This window comes from Melanotaenia boesemani, chromosome 15 (assembly GCF_017639745.1).
Source record: "Melanotaenia boesemani isolate fMelBoe1 chromosome 15, fMelBoe1.pri, whole genome shotgun sequence".
NCBI classification, from domain to species: Eukaryota; Metazoa; Chordata; class Actinopteri; order Atheriniformes; family Melanotaeniidae; genus Melanotaenia; species Melanotaenia boesemani.
Window position 1 is genome coordinate 33,128,391 of NC_055696.1, and position 13,367 is coordinate 33,141,757.

At 40.4% G+C, this 13,367-nt stretch overlaps 1 long non-coding RNA gene across 1 annotated transcript; it reads left to right on the forward strand.

The window, feature by feature from the left end:
* Positions 1 to 1,653: 1,653 nt before the first annotated feature.
* Positions 1,654 to 8,663, forward strand: LOC121654364. The gene is made up of 5 exons (XR_006012940.1): positions 1,654 to 1,686; positions 1,907 to 2,062; positions 2,477 to 2,683; positions 8,277 to 8,448; positions 8,638 to 8,663. It is a non-coding gene; the product is annotated as an uncharacterized LOC121654364 (long non-coding RNA).
* The last annotated feature ends 4,704 nt before the right edge of the window (positions 8,664 to 13,367 follow it).

Consider the following 13,367-nt stretch of genomic DNA (forward strand, 5'->3'; position numbering starts at 1 on the left):
TCAGATAGCTATATTAGCGAATCCCACTAAGCTGAGTAAAATACAGCAGTTAATTTATTGTGTGAATGCTTGTAACTTCAGCTATCTTCCACCTATTTCCACAATTTCAGTATCAAAACGTTCAGCTCGTCCAGGAGATGTGTGCTCTAGTCCAACTTTCAACTTCATAACTGTTATACGTTTTAAAATATTTAGCATTTAAACTTTATTTTTTGCCATAGAAACGAATAGCGGAATGTTCCACTGGTTGAAAAACTTCCACCTCTTTCAGCTTTAAGAACTTTAGCACACTTTTAGTATAAAAAAATAAATTATCTAAATTGTTTAGCTGAAAGCATCACAGTGAAAGAATTATTTTGATCTCTAATGATTTTCTCACAGCGGTGAGAAGTTCTGAGGCCTCAAAAACAAGCAGGTTCAGTTTCTCTGCCCTCCTGTCACCTCAGCTCCCTGTCAGCAGCTGCGCTGTTGTCATGACAACGCGCATGCAGCTGACCTCTGACCTACTTAATGCAGAGCTCTTTCTGTCTGCTGGTTTCAACAAGTAAATTTCAACCTTCTTCAAGTGTAAAGCTGCTTTTTGTTCAACTTTCATTAATTTAACTAACATTTATACACAACTGACCTTTCTACACAGGCAGACATAATGCAGTGGTTCAGCAATGCATAAAGTAAACATTTAGTTTGACCTTATCTTTAACAATATATGCAACAATTTCATCTACATCTTCTCCTGTACTCTTTCAGACAATGATGTGGACGGTGACACAGTTGACTGCGGTCTCACAGAGAGCATGGTTGGATTCCTGTTTCAAGGATCTTTCAAGAAGTAGGTTAAATTCAATCACTTTGTGGTAAAGCAAAAAGAGTCAGTAATTACACTGACTTTAGAGGATGTCCCTCCAGACAAATGGCAGTATTTCACTCCCTCAGCAACATCCAGGTAAATGGGTGAAGAAGTTGACATTATCTTGTTATACCCTGTTATCATTGTTTCCATGAACATATATTCATTATTGCATCATTCTTTAACATTTACTTTACAGTGTTACATTTTTTTACTAACAGTTATTAATCTAATTATGAGGTATTGTTTGGATTGTGGTATTTCTGTGTTGTTCTGAATGATATATGAAAAAAAAATCCTTAATAGTGTCGACTGTCAAGCACCAGCCTTAGTGTCAGTATCAAGTTTTAAGTTTTAGTTTTGTGACAAGTCTTAAAGAGACCAATGAGAAATTGTTAATTTTCACCCAATAGCAATACTTTTTGTTTTGCCTTACAGCAGTTGAAAAGGTGTGAGACTTCCGGCTACTTTTGAGCTTCCAACATTCCCTGGACATCTGCAAACAAAACTTGAAAAGAAAGAGCCATGTCAAAAAAAACCAAAGGATAGACACACAATAATCAGAGTCCTCTATGAAGCTGTGTCACAGTATACAATGTAAGTTTGATTACTGTTATGTTGGTCGCCCTAACTGACCTGTATCCTAAATTACAGTTTGTTATTTAAACTCCCAAATCAATGATACATCTTAGGAGTCAGCACTTGTTCTTTATTCATTTTGGGTTAGTGATTTTGATTTCCTTTTATGCAGTAGGTATCCCACAAATGCAGAATATGTTCAAGCTGTAAAGACATTAATTTTAAAGTATCCTTTCCAGGACCTCGAGGGAAATGGTTATGTAAGTGAAATTCAAAATGCACACAAATGTACATGCAGGATTTTCATTGCTGGTGATATTAAAAACATCCAGGGGTGTGTTCACACAAAATGTCTATCATTAAAAAGTACATGTTCATTGTCTTGTACAGATAAAAATAAGATGTAGTAATTGTGACACTGTTGGGATTGTCAATGTACAGTGAGTTCTCTTATGAATGGGTGTTTTTTGTTTCAATCAGCACACATGGCACATGTCTCTGAAGCGTAAATTCAAACTAGAGCGTGCACCCTTGTGTGACAACGATGAAGTGAGACATACTAAGGAGAAATTTGGGCACATGAAATCCAAGTAACCATCTGAATCTGCAAGAACAAGTCAGAGAAATGGTTTTAAGGTCAGTGGGTACAGCTCATGTTTTTTTTTTTTAAGTTTGCTGAAATCGTTACCTTGGTGTTCTTTTCTAGTATGTAACTTTTCCCATTTAAATTTGAAGTTTTATTTTGAAAGGTATGATTTTCATTTCCCTTTTGATGATAATGTTCTGTCGCACGCAGTGCTTCTAATCCATCCTCTATACAGTTATTCTCATCAGTTCTGATTTTTGCATTACTCTGTCAACTAGATTTAGCCATTTTCTGATAGTTTGTCTTTATTTAACCCTTTATTTTAAAACAAAAGAAATTGAGCAATCTTAAAAAAAAAAAAAAAACTTTTGCTTTGCTTTGCTCTTAAGAGTAGCAGACCAAGAGCTCTTAAGCCAACTAGATAGTTTAGTATTGTAGTTTAAAACTCTTTGTTTCCACTATAGGCACCAAATGTTTTGGGTGAGGATCCTTCCTCCATTGAGGCTCACGTTAAGATCCTGCACAGCCAGTATCAGAAAGTGCAGCCAGACGCAAGGATTGTACAGGATCGCATGATGCAAACCCTTGCATGGCGAAGAAAGGAGACTGCAGATGGCATGACTCTGGCTGACACTCTAAAGAAATACTCTTTCTTAAGGACATCTAAAGGAGTAAGTGTTGACAAGAAGTGTTGTGGAATATGCTATTCTAGACAAATTCAGTCTATAAGGATACATCCACACATGAATGGAACCAATGTTAAGTTATACCCTTTGGTTTTAATGGATTACTGCTGAAAAGTTTTCAATAATAACATTCTAAATAACAATTCAGCACCTACTGAGCCACCGTTTGAGGCTTTTTTCTTTATTTTTTTTTAAAGATATTTCTATTAACACATTTGTCTTTCAGATATAGAGAAAATATTTTCAAAATTGATTCAAGTCTAAATAATAACCTCACTGTCCAACATTTCTACAAACTTTCTCTGACTGTATTGAACAAGAGATTAGTTCAATCAATCAATCAATCAATCAATCAATCAATCAATCAGTCTTTATTTATAGAGCACTTTTCATACATAAATGCAGCCCAAAGTGCTGTCCATGGTTAAAACAATGCCCCCCTCCCTCCCCGCATCCTCTCACATACCAGTATGTACAAGCAGGCATACACATACAGACACACATACTTGCACATAATAAAAGACTAATGTGAGGTTGAGCACAGATGAGCCAGGTAAGGAAACACTATCACAGGGAGTCGTCTGCACCGGGAGCTGTTCACAGGCCACGACCGCCAGGACACTGACCCAGGGCACACGGCCAAGTGAGAGGCAGAGGAGCCACCCAACCAGATCGAAAGAACCAGCAGGACAGAGCCGCAGCAGCCACAGCCGATGAAAGCCCCCGGTGCAGAAAGCCCCCTCCGAGGAAACACTGGAGAAATAACCTAAAAATATTATAAATAGAATAAAAGCATAGAATAAATAAAAAATGGGTTAACATAGAAAAATAAATAGGATAGGGGAATAAAATAAATCAAATAAAATGAATAAATATTAAGTAAAAGCTAAATTAAAAAGGTGGGTCTTGAGCCTGCTCTTAAAAACATTAACGTTCTCTGCAGCCCTGAGCTCCTCTGGCAGGCTGTTCCACAGACGAGGACCATACCACTGGAAAGCTGCCTCTCCGTGAGTATGTGTCCTGACTTTAGGTACAGTCAGCATGCCAGTACCGGAAGACCTCAGGGGCCGCGAGGGTTCATAAGGTAAAAGCAAATCTGAAAGATAGGAAGGCCCAAGACCATTAAGACATTTAAAAACCAATAAGAGAACCTTAAAATTGATCCTGAAACACACGGGGAGCCAATGCAGTGATTCTAAAACCGGTGTAATGTGGGCCCGCCCTCTGGTCTTTGTCAGCACACGAGCAGCTGAGTTCTGTAGAAGTTGTAGAGGTGCAATACTCTTTTTGGGAAGACCAGAGAGCAGGGCATTACAGTAGTCAATACGACTGGTGATAAAAGCATGCATCAGCATCTCCGTGTTGGCCCGAGAGAGAATGGGATGGACTCTGGCTATGTTTTTTAGATGATAAAATCCTATTTCGGTAACATGTTTAATATGTGGAATAAAACCAAGCTCAGAGTCAAAAATAACGCCCAGGTTTTTTACTTGTGATGATGGGTTTAATGCGGATGCCTGTAATTTAGCTAAGAGTTTCTCTCTCTGAGCCTCAGGACCAATGACTAAAACTTCAGTCTTGTCCTGGTTAAGCTGTAAAAAGTTTTCTGCCATCCAGGATTTGATATCTAAAATACAGTTGAAAAGGGCGTCCATTGGTCTGGTGTCATCAGGAGACATGGAGATGTACAGCTGAGTATCATCAGCATAACTGTGGAAGTTTACTCCATGCCTCCTGATGACGCTGCCAAGAGGGAGCATATACAAATTAAAAAGAACAGGGCCTAAAACTGACCCTTGGGGCACACCACATGTCATTTTATGGATCTTAGAGGAGCATGTATCCAAACTTACCATATAAGTTCTGTCTGTGAGATAGGAAGTAAACCAGTTGTGAACAGCACCAGAGAGGCCCACCGGGTGTTTCAGTCTGTTTAAAAGAATTGTGTGGTCTACTGTGTCAAAGGCTGCACTAAGATCCAGTAGCACCAAGACTGAGAGGTTCTGTGAGTCACAGTTAATCCTTAAGTCATTTAAAACCTTCAGGAGAGCAGTCTCTGTGCTGTGGTTCACCCTAAATCCAGACTGATATATCTCAAGGATATTTCTACTATTTAAAAAATCATTAAGCTGAATAAAAACCAGTTTTTCTAAAATTTTACTTAAAAATGGTAAGTTGGATACAGGTCTATAGTTATTAAAATCATTACAATCCAAATTGCTCTTCTTCAGAAGAGGCCTCACCACCGCCGTTTTAAAGGCCGCAGGGAAAACGCCCATCTGAAGAGAGCAATTTATCACGCATAAAAGCTCGTCTTTAAAAAATCCATAAAATGATTTAAAAAGTGAAGTGGGAATTGGGTCTAAAAGACATGTGGTGGGTTTTACTGTGGAGAAAACTTTATCAAGGATCTCAGCATTAACCAGGACAAAACTGTCCAGTGTTTCCTCAGGTAAAACCAAGCACTCAGATGTGTTCGTGTTCTGGTTGCATAAAATACCACATCTGATGGCACTGATTTTACCTCTGAAGTGGTCTGCAAACTGCTCACAGAGAGAGTCTGTTGGGGTTCGCTGGGAGCTGTTAAAATCAGGGTTACATAGGTGATCGATGGTGGAAAAAAGAACCTTGGGATTATTTTTATTGTTACTGATTATTTTTGCGAAGTACATGTGTCTTGAGTTCTTTAGTGCGTTATTGTAAATTTTAAGCTGCTCACAAAATATCTGATAATTTATTGTCATTTTATTTTTCCTCCATCTCCTTTCTGCCGCCCTGCAATTTCTTTTGTGTTTTTTGACCTCCTCATTCCTCCAGGGAGATATAAGTTTTGGGTATATCTTTTTTGTCGTGAGTGGAGCAACAGAGTCGAGGCTTGTCTTCAGTTTACTGTTAAAGTGTTCAACAATAAAATCACAGGGTGCATGTAAAATCACAGGAGGACATTTATCTAGAACTTTGATAAAATTTGCAGCCACTTCAGAGGTTAGATAGCGCTTCCTCACAGTTCGCACCGAGGTCTCCCGCTGAATAAAACCGGTGATGTTAAAAAACACACAGTAGTGGTCAGAGACAGCCAAGTCAACAACAGAGGACACACTGGCAGAAAGGCCATAGGTAATGACCAAGTCCAGCGTGTGTCCTCTTTTGTGAGTCGGCTGTGTGACGTGTTGCGTAAAATCCATATAGTTAAGAATGTTTAAAAATTCTTTTGAAACAGGGTCTAAAGGATTATTTATGTGCAGGTTAAAATCACCGGTTAAAATTATCATGTTGTATGTTGTGTGTATGATTGATAGAAATTCTGAAAACTCATTAATAAAAGCAGCACATTTTTGGGGTGGTCTATGAACAGTGACACATAAAATTGGAGGGCTGCTAAAAACAATGGCGTGATATTCAAAAGTGGTAAAATTAGCAAATAAAATCTGTTTGGTGGTGAGAGTGTTATTGGTTAAAGATGCTGTGCCACCACCTTTCCTACCAGTTCTTATAGAAAAAGAATAGTTTAAATTTGGTGGGGAGGCCTCAGCTAGAACAACAGGTGCATCCACACCCAACCATGTTTCAGTTAAAAACAAACAGTCTAGTTTGTGGTCTAAAATCAGGTCATTGACAATAAAAGACTTATTTAACAGAGAGCGTATATTTAAAAGTGCCATGTTGAGTGTGACTGGTGACATTTGAACTGAAGAGGTAGGTACTGGTTGACATTTTGGGAGAGGCCTGAGATTATTGATGTTTACGGCATGATATGGTTTGTGGTGGTGTGGTTGCTCTCTGAATGTGATAATGACATGAATTGATGAACTGTGTGGAGGAATGTTAGGTCCAAGTCCAGTATTGCCAGCTTTGCTGTTAAAAGTGGAACTGAGTAAGTAGGAGCTGGGACCAGGGGGGCATCAATCCGTGACGGACAGGTCAGCAGCTGCAGTGGGTTTGGTGTGATGAGTGGGCTGGGTGCAGGGGTGCTGTACACCAAATGCCAAATTGGCGGACAGAAGACGGCAGCCCCGCGAGTTGAGGTGAAGCCCGTCAGCCCCAAAAAGATGCCTCCGCTCCCAAAAAGCATCAAAGTTATTAATAAAACCCAGGCTGTGGGAACTACAAGCGGAGGAGAGCCAGGTGTTGAGGCTGAGCAACCTGCTGAAGCAGCCCATCCCTCTGCCGCAAGAGGGGGTGGGGCCAGAGATAAAAACATTTACCTGATATTGTCCAAGCAACCCGAAAAGATGGAGGAAATCCAACTTTAACAGCTCGGACTGCTGTTTACGGATATCGTTGATGCAAAACGTGGATTATGATCCTGTTGGCCTGCGGCTGGGACCTCAGGATGCTGTCGGCAATGTCCATAACAGTGGCTCCCGGGAACGACAGGGTGAGCACCCCCCTCATCCGCACGTTCCTCACGATGGAATCCCCGATAATGAGCGTGGAGTGAGGAGGATCCGCCGGGGGGCAAGGGGGACTGGTGGTTCGCCCACCCATGACGTCCACGTCATGGCACCGGGGTTGTGATCTGGACGGCGATGAAACAGCCGAATCACGGGGGCGGTTGTCTGGCAGGTGAGAGTTGGTCCGCGGCTGCTCCATGGGCCTGCTTCTCCGTGGAGCCTGAGTAAAGTGCAGCTCCCTACGGCGAGTTCTGACAGCAGCGTGGGACTGGCCGTCGCGGCTCCGGGAGCAGGATGGTAGCGACCCCGGTGACACAGCAGGATGGCGAGGGCCAGCGGCCAGAGGAGGAAAATCCACAAGATCCAGGACGCTGAACTTGTTCTCCAGGGATACGCCGTCAGTGAGGGGAGAGCACGAGAGACGGCTCGCCCGGTCCCTTCTGCAGCCGTTGCGGGTCCCGACCTCGGTCCACGGCTCCGGCTGGAGTGGAGTGGAGCTGACCGGAACTCTGGGTCTAGCCCCAAGTTGGAACCAGCGGTTCTCGCCAATGACAGGAGCACCAGCAACGCAGGCATCTGTTGTGTTTGTGTGCCTGGATGGACTATTGGTGGGAGCCCGGGACACATCACCTGGATAGGGTGCTGTGTCGGCTAGCTGAGCACTAGTAGCAGCGGCTTTAGTTTGGCCGAGGAGGATTGTATCCAGTTCGTGTTCAGCCTCCTGGATTTGGTAAAGAGTGGAAATTCTCTGTTCCAGCTCGATCACCTTCTGGCTCAGGTTGATGCAGCTTTCACAACTGGATGTCGAGGTAAGTGGAGCCATGACTCACCGGTAACCAGGAAGCTTCCCCGTTGTGTGTTGGTGGGGGTGAGGACCCAGTTGCAGGCGGATCAGGCAGGAGCTGCACGCACTCAAGCCTCCTCTGATTTCTGGTTAAAACTGTTCTTTATAAAACCAGAATATTAAAAGCTACAGGTAAAAATAGTGTGACTGTACGAATTCAGATTTTTAAAAGGCTTAAAACAGACTTAAAACTGCTAAAAGCCAATAAAAATTAAGGAAAGTCGGGCAGAGCGTCTTGTGCAGAGTCTTGTGCGGCCATTGGAGTTTGAGCTGTTAATACCTTTATAAATTATTTGTAATCTGACAAAATTAGGAAAGTGAAATATTTGTTCATTTGCAGCTCTGTGATGAAATAGAGCGAATCCATCCAACAATGGGAAAGGTGCGACAACGATTCGATGAAGGCTTTGTCTGCATCGTCCCGAAGGTGCTTAACCTGGCTAAAGGGAAATCTCCGTTATTCCCGGTCTACCTTGAGGCAAGAGAGGAGGCTCTCGCTGAAGAGTTAGCAGGTGCATATAAGGTTTTATTGCCCATGTCTGTATTTTCTTTTTTCTAATATAACCAAATTCAGACACCAACTTTTTTGTCAACTTAACCCTATTGCTGGCTTCCGGTTTTGTCTACATTCAAAATTCATTGTCAGAAATTGCAAGCATGAAAACATTGTTTAGAACTTAAATGTATTGTGTCTCTTGCAGGTGTTGACTTCAGAGCAGCCCTTATATTTTTCCCTTACATCTCCAAGGCGAACATCAACCTCTTTATCACTCTTGGAGAGGTATGTGTAACTTGCAGACATGTGTTAAACTTAATCCAAAACACAACAAAATGCTATTGAAGTATTCTTATTGCCTGAATGTCTGTAGTAGTTATTAAAACAAATTGTGAAAACATACATTAATTTAAGTTTTTACTATTTTATTAACCCTATATTCTACTGAACACTCTAAAGTAGATTTAATTATTAACTACTTAATTAACTTTTCAACTATAGTGTAGTAAATTTTACTTTCTTCTCATTTGATTTTAGTGTGACCCTATATCTCCCTACCCAACAATTCACCTGACCAGTCAAGACTGGAAAATGGCCTTCACGAAGAGAGCGCCAAACATTGTAAAAGCAGATGATGTTGAGGTATGTCGCGTAGAAACAACCGAGGAAGGGATCATCTCTGCCTTCTGCGCATACTTTGTCTTCAACCTGGCCTACCCAAGACACCTGAAGAACACACTGATATTCCTCCAGAGGTACATTGCTAGAATTGTTGAGGATGGTGACAAACCTCTGCCAATAACTGTTACCAGAAAAATTAATCTCTTTTATTAACTCCAATATGCCACGTCCCTACCAGTGCGCCAAATGCTCCAGGAGAGCATTTACCTTGATATAACTAATTCATCACATCGGACTTATTCATGCCCACGAAGCCAACTTCAATATCACATGTGGACTAGATGATTGCCAGTCTACATTTACCAAATTTGAATCATTCCGGAGACATGTGTATCGAAAACACAGGAACAAAGTTTTAAATCCTCAAAATGATTGTAATGGCAGTGAAAGTGTGCTAGTCAGTGATGAGATGGTCTATGAGGACTCTGAACATTTGACAGAAGAGACAGAAATAGTTATAGAAAACCCTCCATCCTATGATGAACTTTTAACCAATTTCAAAGAAAGTCTTTTCAAGTTCATTCTAAAATGTCGAGAAAAAAATCACCTATCACTATCTGTACAACAGGAGGTGGTGGATGACGTAAATTTTTTGATGTGTTTTTTCAAAGAGAACTATGATGCTTTTATTGCTTACCAACTAGAAAAATATGGTTTTGATGTCTCAAAGAGTCCAGAACTAAAAGGTGTCATACATTCTAATGAATTTTTTGATGAAGCAACAAAGGCTGTCCAATCTCCATATATGATGAGAGACCATTGTAAATCCAAGCTCAATATGATAGAACCTGTCCATTATAAATTAAGAAACTCTGTAGGACATACAGTTGGCTCCTATTCCTATGTACCTATTGATAAAGTGTTGAAAAATTATTGTTCTCATGAAGATGTACTGGATCAAATTTTGTGTGAGAGTAACCCAGAGACAGACAGGGAGTTTTTAAGCGACTATTGTGACGGAAACATTTTCAAAGAACACCCTTTTTTTAAAAGACCATCCAAAGGCACTGAGGCTGCATTTTTATGAAGATGAATTTGAAGTTGTCAATCCTTTGGGATCAAAACATGGAAAACACAAACTCTGTGCATTTTATTACAGTGTGGACAATTTGGACAAAAGGTATAGATCCCAGCAGAGACATATTCATTTGGCATAGCTTGTACGATACACTCATGTTAAAGAGTTTGGCTTTAATATCATCTTGAAGCCTTTGCTAGATGATCTTGAAAAACTTTCTACTGTTGGTTTTACAATAACAGTTAATGAAACTGAGCATAAAATTCAGGCTGCTCCTGCAACTTTATCAGGCGATAACTTGTCAGCTCACATGATGGGTGGATTTACTGTCATTTAATAGTGACAGAGTTTGTTGCTATTGTATGGCAACTCATGGAAAAATGAAAAACTTATTCAGAGAAGACTGTTTTGTTTTAAGAACATCTGAAGTTGGACGCTGGTGGCAGGTAATGCTGTAGATGACGTAGTTCCGGGGAGACGGCAGATTCAAACTAGGCGCGCCCAAACATTTATACTTTCCTTCAATTGTATTTTGTGCCAGCCTAATCAAAATATTCTTTAAAGTAGGAATGTAGTATCTTTAAAAGGTACACTCTGGAGCACAGCGGGGAGGATTTGGCCAGCCTGACAGATTTTATAGATTGTTGTTACGACAGAATCGTCATGGGGAAACCAAACAACACCTCTACCCCCTCCACCTCATCTAAATCCAAGAGACAGTGAAATGAGGATTCACCTGGAGCTATTTCACCACCGGGGAACGACTCAACAGATGTTCTGATCTCTATAGATAAGAAACTCAGTAGTTTTGATGCGCGTTTGAGCCTGGTAGAAATTCTCCACAAGGAGTTCCAGGTGCTACATGAATCACTAGAATTCAGCCAGAAGCAGGTGGAAACTCTGGCTGTAGAAAAAGCCGGTCTCAGAGAGTCAGTAAAATCCCTCACCGAGGGCTTGACCCGTCTCTCGGAGGAAAATAAGAAGATGAAGGAAACGGTGATCGATCTGCAGGCGTGGAGCATGAGAGAGAACCTGGTATTTGCAGGGATTCCAGAGAAGACGGAGGAGGACCCTTAGACCACGGTGAAAAACTTCATCAAAACCCACCTGAAGCACCACCTGAAAACCATCGCAAATATATATGGTCTAAATGTAGATGATCTCTCCTTCTTTCACTCCCTCTTCGCCTCATTCTATGGTCACTCAGATAACACACTAGTTATAGGAGGTGATTTTAACATTATACTGGAAAAACATAGTACCACAGGAACTCATCGAGTCTGGAAATCCTCAGAAACTGTAAAACAGTACATGAAGGATTTTGGTCTCTGTGATGCTTGGCACTCTCACCATCCCACACTAAGAGAATACACCTTCTTCTCTTCAGTTCACCATTCCTATTCTAGATTAGATTATTTCTTAACTAGCAGCTCGCTGATGAATGACATGTTAGAAATCAGAATCCATTCTATTAGCATTAGTGATCACGCACCAGTATCATTCACTCTGAGAAGTAAGAGCAATAAACAAGCAACTAGAAACTGGAGATTTAATACATAATTACTTAAAGATCCTGAGTTTATCAGCTACTTTAAAAGAGAATGGTCCTTATATCTAGAAAATAACGACTTGCCAGAAACTTTAGCGTGTGTTCTTTGGGAAGCAGGAAAAGCAGTAATGAGAGGGAAAATAATTTCCTTTTTTTCTCATAAGAAAAAGAAGGAAACTTTGAGAATCTCAGAGTTAGAACTCAGAATTAAATCCTTAGAGGGAGCTTACCATGTCTCCCCAGAAGAACACACACTAAATACTATCAGGAAAGCTAAACTTGAACTTAATGAAATAATAAATAAAAAGACACAATTCTTAGTGCACAGACTTTGCTTGGAGAATTTTGAGCATGGCAACAAATCTGGAAGGTTCCTGGCTAATCAGGTAAAAACAAACAAGGAGAAATCAACCATCTCCTCTGTCAGAGATCCAGAAGGAAACATCAGCCACGACCCTGACAAGATAAATAACACTTTCAAAGAATTCTATAAAACATTATATACATCACAACTAACTACAGATGACAATATTGATAAATTTCTTAGTAACATCAATCTTCCAAAATTAAAACATGAAAATAAAATGGTCTTGGATTCCCCCCTTTCAGTCGGCGAAGTCCAAGAAGCTCTCCAGCATATGCCCAACAATAAAGCTCCAGGTCCAGATGGTTACCCAGCAGAATTCTACAAAGAATTCTGGACAATGCTGGCACCCACTTTCTACAATATGAAATTAGAAATACGGGAAAAACAAAAAATACCTTCTAATATGAACCTAGTCAATATTACTCTACTATTAAAACCAGGTAAAGACCTGACACTTCCATCCAGTTACCGTCCAATTTCATTAATAAATATAGATCTCAAAATAATTAGTAAAGCTTTGGCCAGAAGAATAGAAAAAATAACCCCTCTAATAATACATCCTGACCAAACAGGCTTTATTAAAGGTAGACATTCCTCTACTAACATGCGTAGATTAATTAACATCATAGATTATTCTACTCTACATAATCTGGAATCCACAGTCATTTCTTTAGACGCAGAAAAAACATTTGACCGAGTAAACTGGAAATTTTTATTTGCAACGTTAAACAAATTTGGGTTTGGGTCATCTTTCATAGATTGGATAAAAATATTATATAGCAACCCAAATGCATGTGTGAAGACCAATGATCAAACTTCTCCAAGCTTCTGTTTGCAGAGAGGCACCAGACAGGGCTGCCCGCTTTCTCCATCAGTCTTTGCTATTTTTATTGAACCCCTAGCTGCTGCCATAAGACAAAACAAAGACATTAAAGGAATCCATGCCAAAAATATAGAACACAAGATAAGTCTTTATGCTGATGATGTATTACTTTTTCTCCAGAACTCACCGACATCTCTCCCCCAGACAATCACACTTATTAACACATTCTCATCAATATCCGACTACAATATTAACTGGTCTAAGACTATTATTATGCCCATTAACTATGACCTACAAAACACACCCAATACTACAAGACAGTCTGGAAACATTAGATATCTAGGCATAAACATTTCCCCCAGGTTATCAGAACTAACAAAGCTAAATTATGTCCAGCTACTTAAAGCAATAGAGGATGATCTCTCACGGTGGAGGCACTTACCCATATCACTCATGGGGAGGGTTGCCACAGTTAAAATGATGGTTCTATCTAAAGT